We start from the raw sequence: 9,157 nt of genomic DNA on the forward strand, positions 1-9,157 counted from the left end.
ATTGGTGGCAACCACCAAGTGGACACCATCGATACTGCATACAGCACATTTTGAGCAATTACAACACAAAATTCAAGAATACAACAGTGAAGGAATATTTGCGAAAGGCTGGTAAAACTTCATTTGCGAGTACTTATTTTAAATTTAAATTTTTATTGTATATAACCTATTCATATTCAATAATATATTTTTACCGTAACAGCTAATCATAACCAAAAGAGGAAATTCTATGACACGATGAATAAAATTAAGGAAGTAAATCTCGAGACCTTTGAATGGGCTGTGAAGATTCCTTTGGAGAAGTGGACTCGTTCCCATGATGGTGGGAAGCGATATGGATCAATGACGACTAATACCATTGAGTCTGTCAATGGAATGTTGAAAGGCTTTCGAGCTTTACCTATTACAGCAATGGTTGAAAAAATATTTTATCAATGTGCGTATTACTTCGATACTAGAAGGAGTCAATTTCTTCGGTAGCAACAAGATGGCTATAGATTCACCCAGTCAACTGGTTAAATCGTACAAAAAATACACAGTCAGCAAATGGCCATCGTGTTACTACATTTAATCGTGATGATTTGGTTGTTGAAGTCCGAAGTGCAAAATCAGGTCAAAAACAAGTTGTTAAGCTTATAGAAGGGACCTGTACTTGCGGTAAATTTCAAGAGATGCGTATCCCATGTTCACATGCCATAGCAGCATGCATGTCGAGGTCTGTGGATTATGAGCAATTCGTTGATAGCTACTACACTCTCGAAAGGTCAATTAAATGTTACGAAGACATGTTCATTCCATTAGGTAATTCAGACTATTGGCCTGCAGATTATGAATTACCACTAATTCCAAACAAGAACCGAATTAGGAAAAAAGGACGACCAAAGTCATCGAGGATCCAGAATGAAATGGATTGGAGGGTTGCAAAAGTTAATATTCCTGGAAAAAATCACTGTTCTATATGTGGCCAATCGGGACATAATAAAAAGACATGTACTATGAATAAAAACTTATGATTTTCACATGGCCTATTTTCTGCAAATATCTGTAATTTGTTATGATTCCTTGATTATTTATGACATTTAACCATTTGATCATACACATGTTATATCCAGAAAATGTCATCCTCCAAAGATCTTCGTGAGTCATCAGCATGCCAATCAAGCAAAGAAAAGAGAAAATATAATAGTCATAACACTCTAATAGACAAATATATTGATCCAAACAGTTGTTCATGGTATGGTCACAAGCGATGTTTTTCAAATCATCCAATTAATGCTTGTTTGGAATAAGGTTTTGCTAACCATATATTTGTTGGATATCATTCCAAAAAAATTTCTGATTTCAGAAATGCGACAATTGCTACTCAACCTGATTGGCAATGTTTGTGGGAGATTCAATCCGAATTGGAAGCTTATTGTGGTTACCATGAGTTGCCTATTCCAAAAGCTACATCGGCAGACATGACTCGCAATACATGTAAAGAAGTTAAGAAACTGAAGGATCAACTACTTAAGGAAATTAGGCTTATGGAAATGAGGCTAGATAAATATCATGCTGAACAAAGTGAATTTCCAAGTGTATACGACGATAGTCAATTATCATGTTCCAGCAATTTCAACGTACACAATAATGACCTGTCTGATTATAGTGACAATGATTGTGACGATTTTATAAAATATTTGCCACATTGTCTACCGAAATGCTGTTGAAATGTCTAGATGCATTTATCGTGTTATGTAATATGTTAACATATTGACAATCGAGTTTAGGGTTTAGGATATCTATTTTTGAGTTTAGGGTTTAGGGTTTATAGTTGATGGAACTAATGTCTTCATCACTTGTATCAAAATAAAGAATTGCCTTGTAAATTCACATTATTCTTTTATTTCTGTTATGTTATCCTCATGTCTAGCAATTAAAATTATTGACATAAGGAATTGATAGTTGTAATAACCCTTTGCAGGAATGGAGGGCTCAAATGACAGTAGATTATTCATCAACCCAGGACCACGTGATACTTAATTGCTATATCTCCAAGCATCTCATAGGTCCCAAGTCGTGTGGGATGATCCACAAGAGGCTGGTGTAATCACATGTCGAAGATCCTTTACCGTATTACACGTTCATGATATTGATGATAGGCTTATCCCTTATTTCCGTGCTAGTGGATTTTACGGAGCTGTTAGATTAGACTTCTTCCACTTAGATCACCACCTCATAACGGCTTTGGTTGAGAGATGGAGACATGAAACACATACTTTTATGTTACCCTATGGAGAGTGTACTGTTACACTTCAAGATATGTGACTGATATCTCGATTGCCTATTGATGGCAATACTGTTACTGGGACTACAGGACAACCTTGGCAATTACTATGTCAAGATTTGCTTAGGTTGGTCCCGAATCATGAAGTTATGAAGGGAAATACCGTTGCACTCACCTGGTTGAGAGATAACTTTGACCAAATTCAAGAGTACGCTGATGATATTACTATTCAGAGGCATGCTTGGGCTTTCCTATTACGACTAATAAGTGGATCACTATTCGTTGATCGGTCTGCTCATAGGGTCAATCTAATATTTTTGCCACTATCGCTAATTTCAACACCTGTGGTCAATATAGCTGGGGTGCAGCCTGCCTTGCTTGGCTTTATAAAGAGCTTTGCAGAGCAACATCACCTCAAGTGCAGCAAGTTGGCGGGCCACTGCATATTTTACAAATTTGGGCATGGGATAGAATAAAAACAATTGCCCCTACCATCTCCCAGATACATCCCCTTCCAGATACACCGATTGGCAGTCGATATGTGCTGTAAATTGTGTACTACTATACCATCAAATCCAACATCTTGTTACTAATTCCAAACTATAAATTGTGTAGGTGGAGTAATGCTAGAAGTATTACCGAAGTTACAATGCATGTGCTAGTGCAACTTCGGTACCAACTTGACCGTATGGAAGCCGAAGAGGTCATCATTCTATACCTTTAAATTATATGTCAATTCAAATGATACAATTTTAACATTTTACATTATTTTATCTACACAGTTTATATGGGAGCCATACTCTGATGTTGTGGTGGACGCTATGCCAGATTACTGTCTACAGGGTAGACAAATATGGAGATCGGTTGTTCCACTGATTTGTTTTTATATTGTTGAGTGGCATCAACCTGACAGGGTGCTGAGACAGTTTGGATTTTCTCAACCCATTCCACAACCACCACGTCAAACAGATGATATGCATTCAATAAAGGAAAAATTACTTTTTAGTCCCTGAAGTTTAACGTAATTAACACTTCTGTCCCTCTATTTTGGCGACCCAACACTTAAGTCCCTCACTTTCTCTTCCGTCCGAATTCGTAGTCCTTCCGTCCAAAATTGTAATACCCGGCTAGACTCCGGTATCGGAATTCCTACCGTCCGGTGGAATCTCGGATGTCGGAAACCTCTAGAAGGGGAAAACCATGTTTTATGAAATGTTTTTAAGGTATTTTATGTTTTAAGTAAAAAGGAAAATGAATTTTGAATGAAAAAGGCCTAAGGAGGCTTTACCAGGTTCGGCCGCCGAAAGTTAAGTTCGGCCGCCGAACATGGATGGGTTTTGGGAGCGCCTTTGGCCCCCGAAAGCCTTGTTTGAAAGACTTAAGGTTCGGCCGCCGAACCTCATGTTCGGCCGCCGAACATGCATGAGATGTGGGGGCACGTTAGGCCGCCGAAAGGTGGCAGAACCAGCCCTATAAAAGGCCCCGTGACCGAAACAGGCGAGGTTTCCTCTCCCATTTCGGCCGACGGTGAGCTCTAGCTCTCCTTTGGTCATTTTAAGTGTTTTCCCTCAAATCTTTCAGATTTTTAACAAGTTACATCTTGTTTTTGAAGAGTTTTGAAGTTAGAGTAAGATTGGAAGCTTGGAGACCAAAGAGCGGATTTCTCCCTACCTCCAAGCTAGGATCGTTTTTCCCTCTCGATCTTCAAGAGGTAAGCTTAGATCCAACCTCTCTTGCATGTTTTAAGAAAGTTTTAAGTAGACCTATGGGGTAGAAATGCATGAGTAGGCTTATTGAAGTTTCTTTTATGTTTATGGGTTCAATGTGCATGTTCTTGAGCAATGTGCCTTGTTTGAGTGTTGTAGTTGGGGTTTAAGTTAGTTTGAGACCCTTAGGAGCTTGTATGCTTGAGTATGCATGTTGTAGAATAGGTCTTTGCATGATTGGTTGTGTAGGGGGTTGGAATGAGCAAGAAGAACCAAGTTTTTGCCCTTTGGCAGAAACCAGGTTCGGCAGCCGAAGGGACTTTCGGCCGCCGAACCAGCTTGGGAGGCAGCTTTAGGCTGCCGAAGCCTGCCCCCGAAAGTTGGAGTTTCGGCTCTGTCCGAGACTTTCGGCCGCCGAAGGTGCCGCCGAACATGCATGAGTTTCGTCTCTGTCTGGGAGTTTCGGCCGCCGAAGGTGCCGCCGAACCTGCCTGACTTTCGGATCTGTCTGGACTTTCGGCCGCCGAAGGTGCCGCCGAAAGTGCCCTGTCCAGACTTTTCTTGCATGTTTTTACGTGATGTTTTCAGGATGTTTTAGGGGGTTTTTGGGGAGTATAGTAGAGTTATGTTTATGTATGTTTGGTCCCTCACTGGAGTCCACCTGTGTAGGATTGGACCCGAGGAACCAAGGTGTTTAGCAGTGTCAACCATTTCAGAATCGGTGCAGAGTTAGTCTCAGGTGAGTGGAACTAAACCTAATGTTTTAAACTAAGAAATTAAATGTTTTTAGAGCATGATCCATGCATCATAAATGCCATGATATATGTATTAGGTTGTTTTGCATTAGAACTCACGAATATGATGCATTGCATAATATGTTGTTGATGTGGATGGATGTTGGATGATCCTTAGCCCTCAGTATGAGATGAGATAATATGATATGATATGCCATGGTATGATATGAGACAGAAAGACCAGGTCGCCCCTGGTACTATGTTATGTAAGCGAACACTAGGTGAGGCCTAATCGCCCCTGGTGTAGTTGGACTTGTTATGATATGAGTTATGTAAGCGAATACTAGGTGTGGCCTCATCGCCCCTGGTATAGTTGGACGTACTACAGTATGTAGAGGGCTATAGGTGACAAATTCATCCTTGATGTGATATGTTTGTGATGTGTTGCATTTCATGAAAGCATGAACAAGAAAAAGTTACTTAATAAGATACCTAAAAATGGAGGAACTATAATAATAATAAAATGAACAATAAGATACCTAAAAATGGAGGAATTAAAGCAAATAATTTTAGTTTCTGCTCACTGGGCTTTCTAGCTCACCCCTCTCCCCTAACCCCAGTCTTGCAGGTGCAGAGTAGATAGAGATAGTCAGGAGATCAGCAGGTTACGTCCATGGTCATGATTATGTAATAGAATAGTTGTGGACATGATGTAATGTAAGGTTATGTATTGATGTAACAAGAGTTGTATTGTTATATGATCAGAGTTATAGTATTGTGCTTGGCCCGAGTTGGTTAATCCCTTTGTACATGAGTTTTATTTTATGTGTTTCATGTGATGGACCGAGTTTGACAAAGGGGTATGCTGACCCTAGGGGTTCTATGAGTTCAGTCATAGTGCATACACAGGTCAAACGGGTTAAAGAAGAAGTTTACAGTTTTATACTTTAAAGTTTATGCTTATGTTTGATCATGTATGGGATTATACCAGCTATACAGGATGCATGTTAGGCTTGCTACGGGTCCCGGCGGCCTTAAGCCGATCTGGATCCTAGCGCCGGTAGCGGTCCGGATTTCCGGGTCGTTACAAAAATGGCCGGTTGGTCAAAGAGTCTAAGGTGAGGTGAAATTTTTTACCAAAAATACCCTTAATGAATTTAATAAATCATTCTCAACGTAAAATTCCTCCATCCTTCTTCTCTCCCTCATATCTTCTCTCTCCTTCAGCACACGGAAGTTAATTAGAGTAGGGTGTGTTAATGAAGTTGCAAGAAAAGGACGTGAAGCGCATATGGATACTTATCCAATGCAAGATTTTATAAATAAAAAATAAAAAAAGAAAAATTAAAAAATCCAAAATTTATCATCCCTTCATTCCCACCCAAAAACCCTCGACTCATGATAATTCATATACCCAAACCCACATTCTCTCTCTATTAGTACCAACCCTTCCTTCCCTTTGCTATTTCTGATAAATCTCTTTCACTTCTCTCTATCCAAAAATGGAGTCTCTTGACTCGGCAGCCTGCTTCATCATGGACGACCTACTGGACTTTGCCTTTGACATAAGAGAGAGACGATGATGAACACAGCAACAAACCCACAAAGGCCTTTCCTCCCCTTAACCCTTCACCTAATGTACTTGCCGTTGCCTCGCTTCCTTTTGATGTTTTCGACCACCCAGATCCTTCACCTGTAAGTTTATGCCTTCGTCACTCTTCCTTTAAAAGATTTTATTAAGCTCATTAAGGGCATTTTTGGTAAAAAATTTCACATCTCACCTTAGACTCTTTGACCAAACGGCCATTTTGGATAGAAGGATTACGAATTCGGACGGAAGAGAAGGTGAGGGATTTAAGTGTTAGGTCACCAAAATAGAGGGACAGAAGTGTTAATTACGTTAAACCTCAGGGACTAAAAAGTAATTTTTCCTTCAATAAAATTAACTTCTTCAGCTACCAACTGGATGGCCGAGAACCAACATTGGATTACGCTATGGGAATCAAGGCACCGATGGATTATCGCCAGCAATACTATGACCCAGCCGTTACATTACCATTCACAGTATATGGAATGGTACAGAATGATTGCACGTCGGTGGGTGTCTCAAAATGGTGCATCAATCGGCGCTGTGGTAATGGGCGAGTCACTATGATTTATGTATTAATTATATAAATATATACATTACTTAACTTTTGGGATAAATATCTTAATAAATATATTTTGCAGGAGGATGGTCTGGAAAACTGCCGCTTATGGGCGAGTCAAGTTCATCACCCAATAGTAGACAAGATTGGAAATGCGGTTAATTCAATGTTTCATACACTTCGTTTGTTCGATCGCATTTCCCAAATACCACCTCCACAACCGGCGCCACCTTCCCAACAGCTTCCAGATGATGTACATGACGCACCCTCCTCCTCCAGGAATCCTCCACGACATCGTCGCCACACTACCAGGCATCAAGGGAGACGGAGATTCCACGGCCTACGCCAAACCCTGGTGTAATGCAGATACCATCACCGGTTGCATTCCATCCATACGGCTCATATACAGAATTGGGCCAATCTTCACAAATGCCCACTTATGGAGATGATTTTCAGAGTCAGTATACAGGATGGACACTAGGGCCTTCTTCTATGCCTTTTCAGTCATTTACTCCAACTCCTTCCAGTTACGATCAGACTAGAGGGGAAGGCATGGCTAGCACGTCGTTCGACTTCTTCTCCCCTGCGCAACCACATACTCCATCAGAGTCTGTTTTTTCAACATTCCCTCGACAATCACTAGATGATCCCCCAAGCCGACTTACCTTGTTTTCTTCGGATTTTCCTGAGTTATTTTCTGCAACCCCTTATTCAGGAGGTTTCGGCTTTGCAACTCAAGATCCAGTTGTTGGGGAGAGTTCAAGACCTCGATCTCAACCTCCTTATTTAAATATATCTATGGCTGACGATGATGTTGGAAATTCTCAAGAGACTCAACAGGAACCATCATTTGACGGGCGTTGGTACAACACAAGACGCTCTGATGAGAGGAGACCACGACATTGTGGCACGGACGGTCATTTACATGGTCATCATTAGACATCATTAAGAATATTATGTGAATTTTTGTATAATTAAATTTAATTGTTATTAATTTCATTCTTATTTTTTAAATTAAATTTAATTATATCATTATTAAATTTACTATTTTTTTTCATTATAAATTATTAATTTTATTTAAACATTAATAAAAAGTATCTACATTTATTATAGTTTTAGTTTTAATATATACAAATCCCATAATATTAATTTATTATTTATAATATATTAAAATAATAATATATAATATTTTTATTTTATAAATATATTATTAATAATAATATATTTTCGAGGGTTTTGAGCGAGCACTTGACATGGCGCTTATCTGAGAGGGGTGAGGGCTGCCAGGACTTGCTCTGGCGTTTCTTTGAGAGGCGTCAGGGCCTTCTGCCCACGCTTGACGCCTCTCAAAGAGGCATCAGGGCCGTTAGGCCATGCTTGGTTTCTTTGATAGGCGCCAAGACTTCATTTGGCGTCTTTCAAAGAGGCGCCAGACACTCTTTTCGCCTACCATTTAGTAAGCAAACTCCAAATTGACAAATAAAAATTTACCAATTTCAAATTCGCAAATAAAACTTTTACCGCCCCTAATTTTACAAAAAAACCTGCAGTGATCTGAGGCCTTTCATGTTTGTAATTGGATAATATCTTTAACTTTCCTTTTGACTTTTTTTTTTTAAAAAAAAAGAAGGGGACATAAAGGTTAAATCAATGACCTTTTGTGATATGAGATGTTGGATTATTGAATTATCAGTTGACTTTCTTTTGACAAAAAAAAAAAATTCAGTGGACTATTTTGTACTAAGAGTCAGAATAAAAAAAAGACTTTTAACTTGCATTGAGGCTTTGTAGGGGCGCTCAAATTCAAAACAATTGCAAAATTTTTGGGTGAAAGCATAAAAAGAAATTGAAATGTAGCTTCTTTTAGAATTATTAAATCTTTCAATTTCGATTAAAAAAATTATCATTCATTCCATATGAAAGATATAATAATTTGGAAAATTAAACTATTTTATAATGTAACAATTAATGCACAAAATATTATTAAATATTAATGATTAAAATATAACTAAAATTTTATAATCAATAATTAAAGTATTATTATATTAACCAATGAATTTTAATTGAGTTGTATAAATTTTAAATAAAAATAACTTTTATTTTTTTTCTTGGAAAGGAGAGTACGATGGAATTTGCAGCTAAATTCTGCTGGTATTGGGTCCAAATCCAACCTTACCAATTAATCAAATAATCACCACAATAGAAATATATTTTTCTTCTTTTTTAATCATAAATTAGAAAAAGTAAATAAATTTTAATTTTATTTATGTTTTCATTTATATGTTTTTTTTTTTTTTAAACTCC

Source organism: Manihot esculenta, chromosome 10 (assembly GCF_001659605.2).
Source record: "Manihot esculenta cultivar AM560-2 chromosome 10, M.esculenta_v8, whole genome shotgun sequence".
Classification (NCBI taxonomy): Eukaryota; Viridiplantae; Streptophyta; class Magnoliopsida; order Malpighiales; family Euphorbiaceae; genus Manihot; species Manihot esculenta.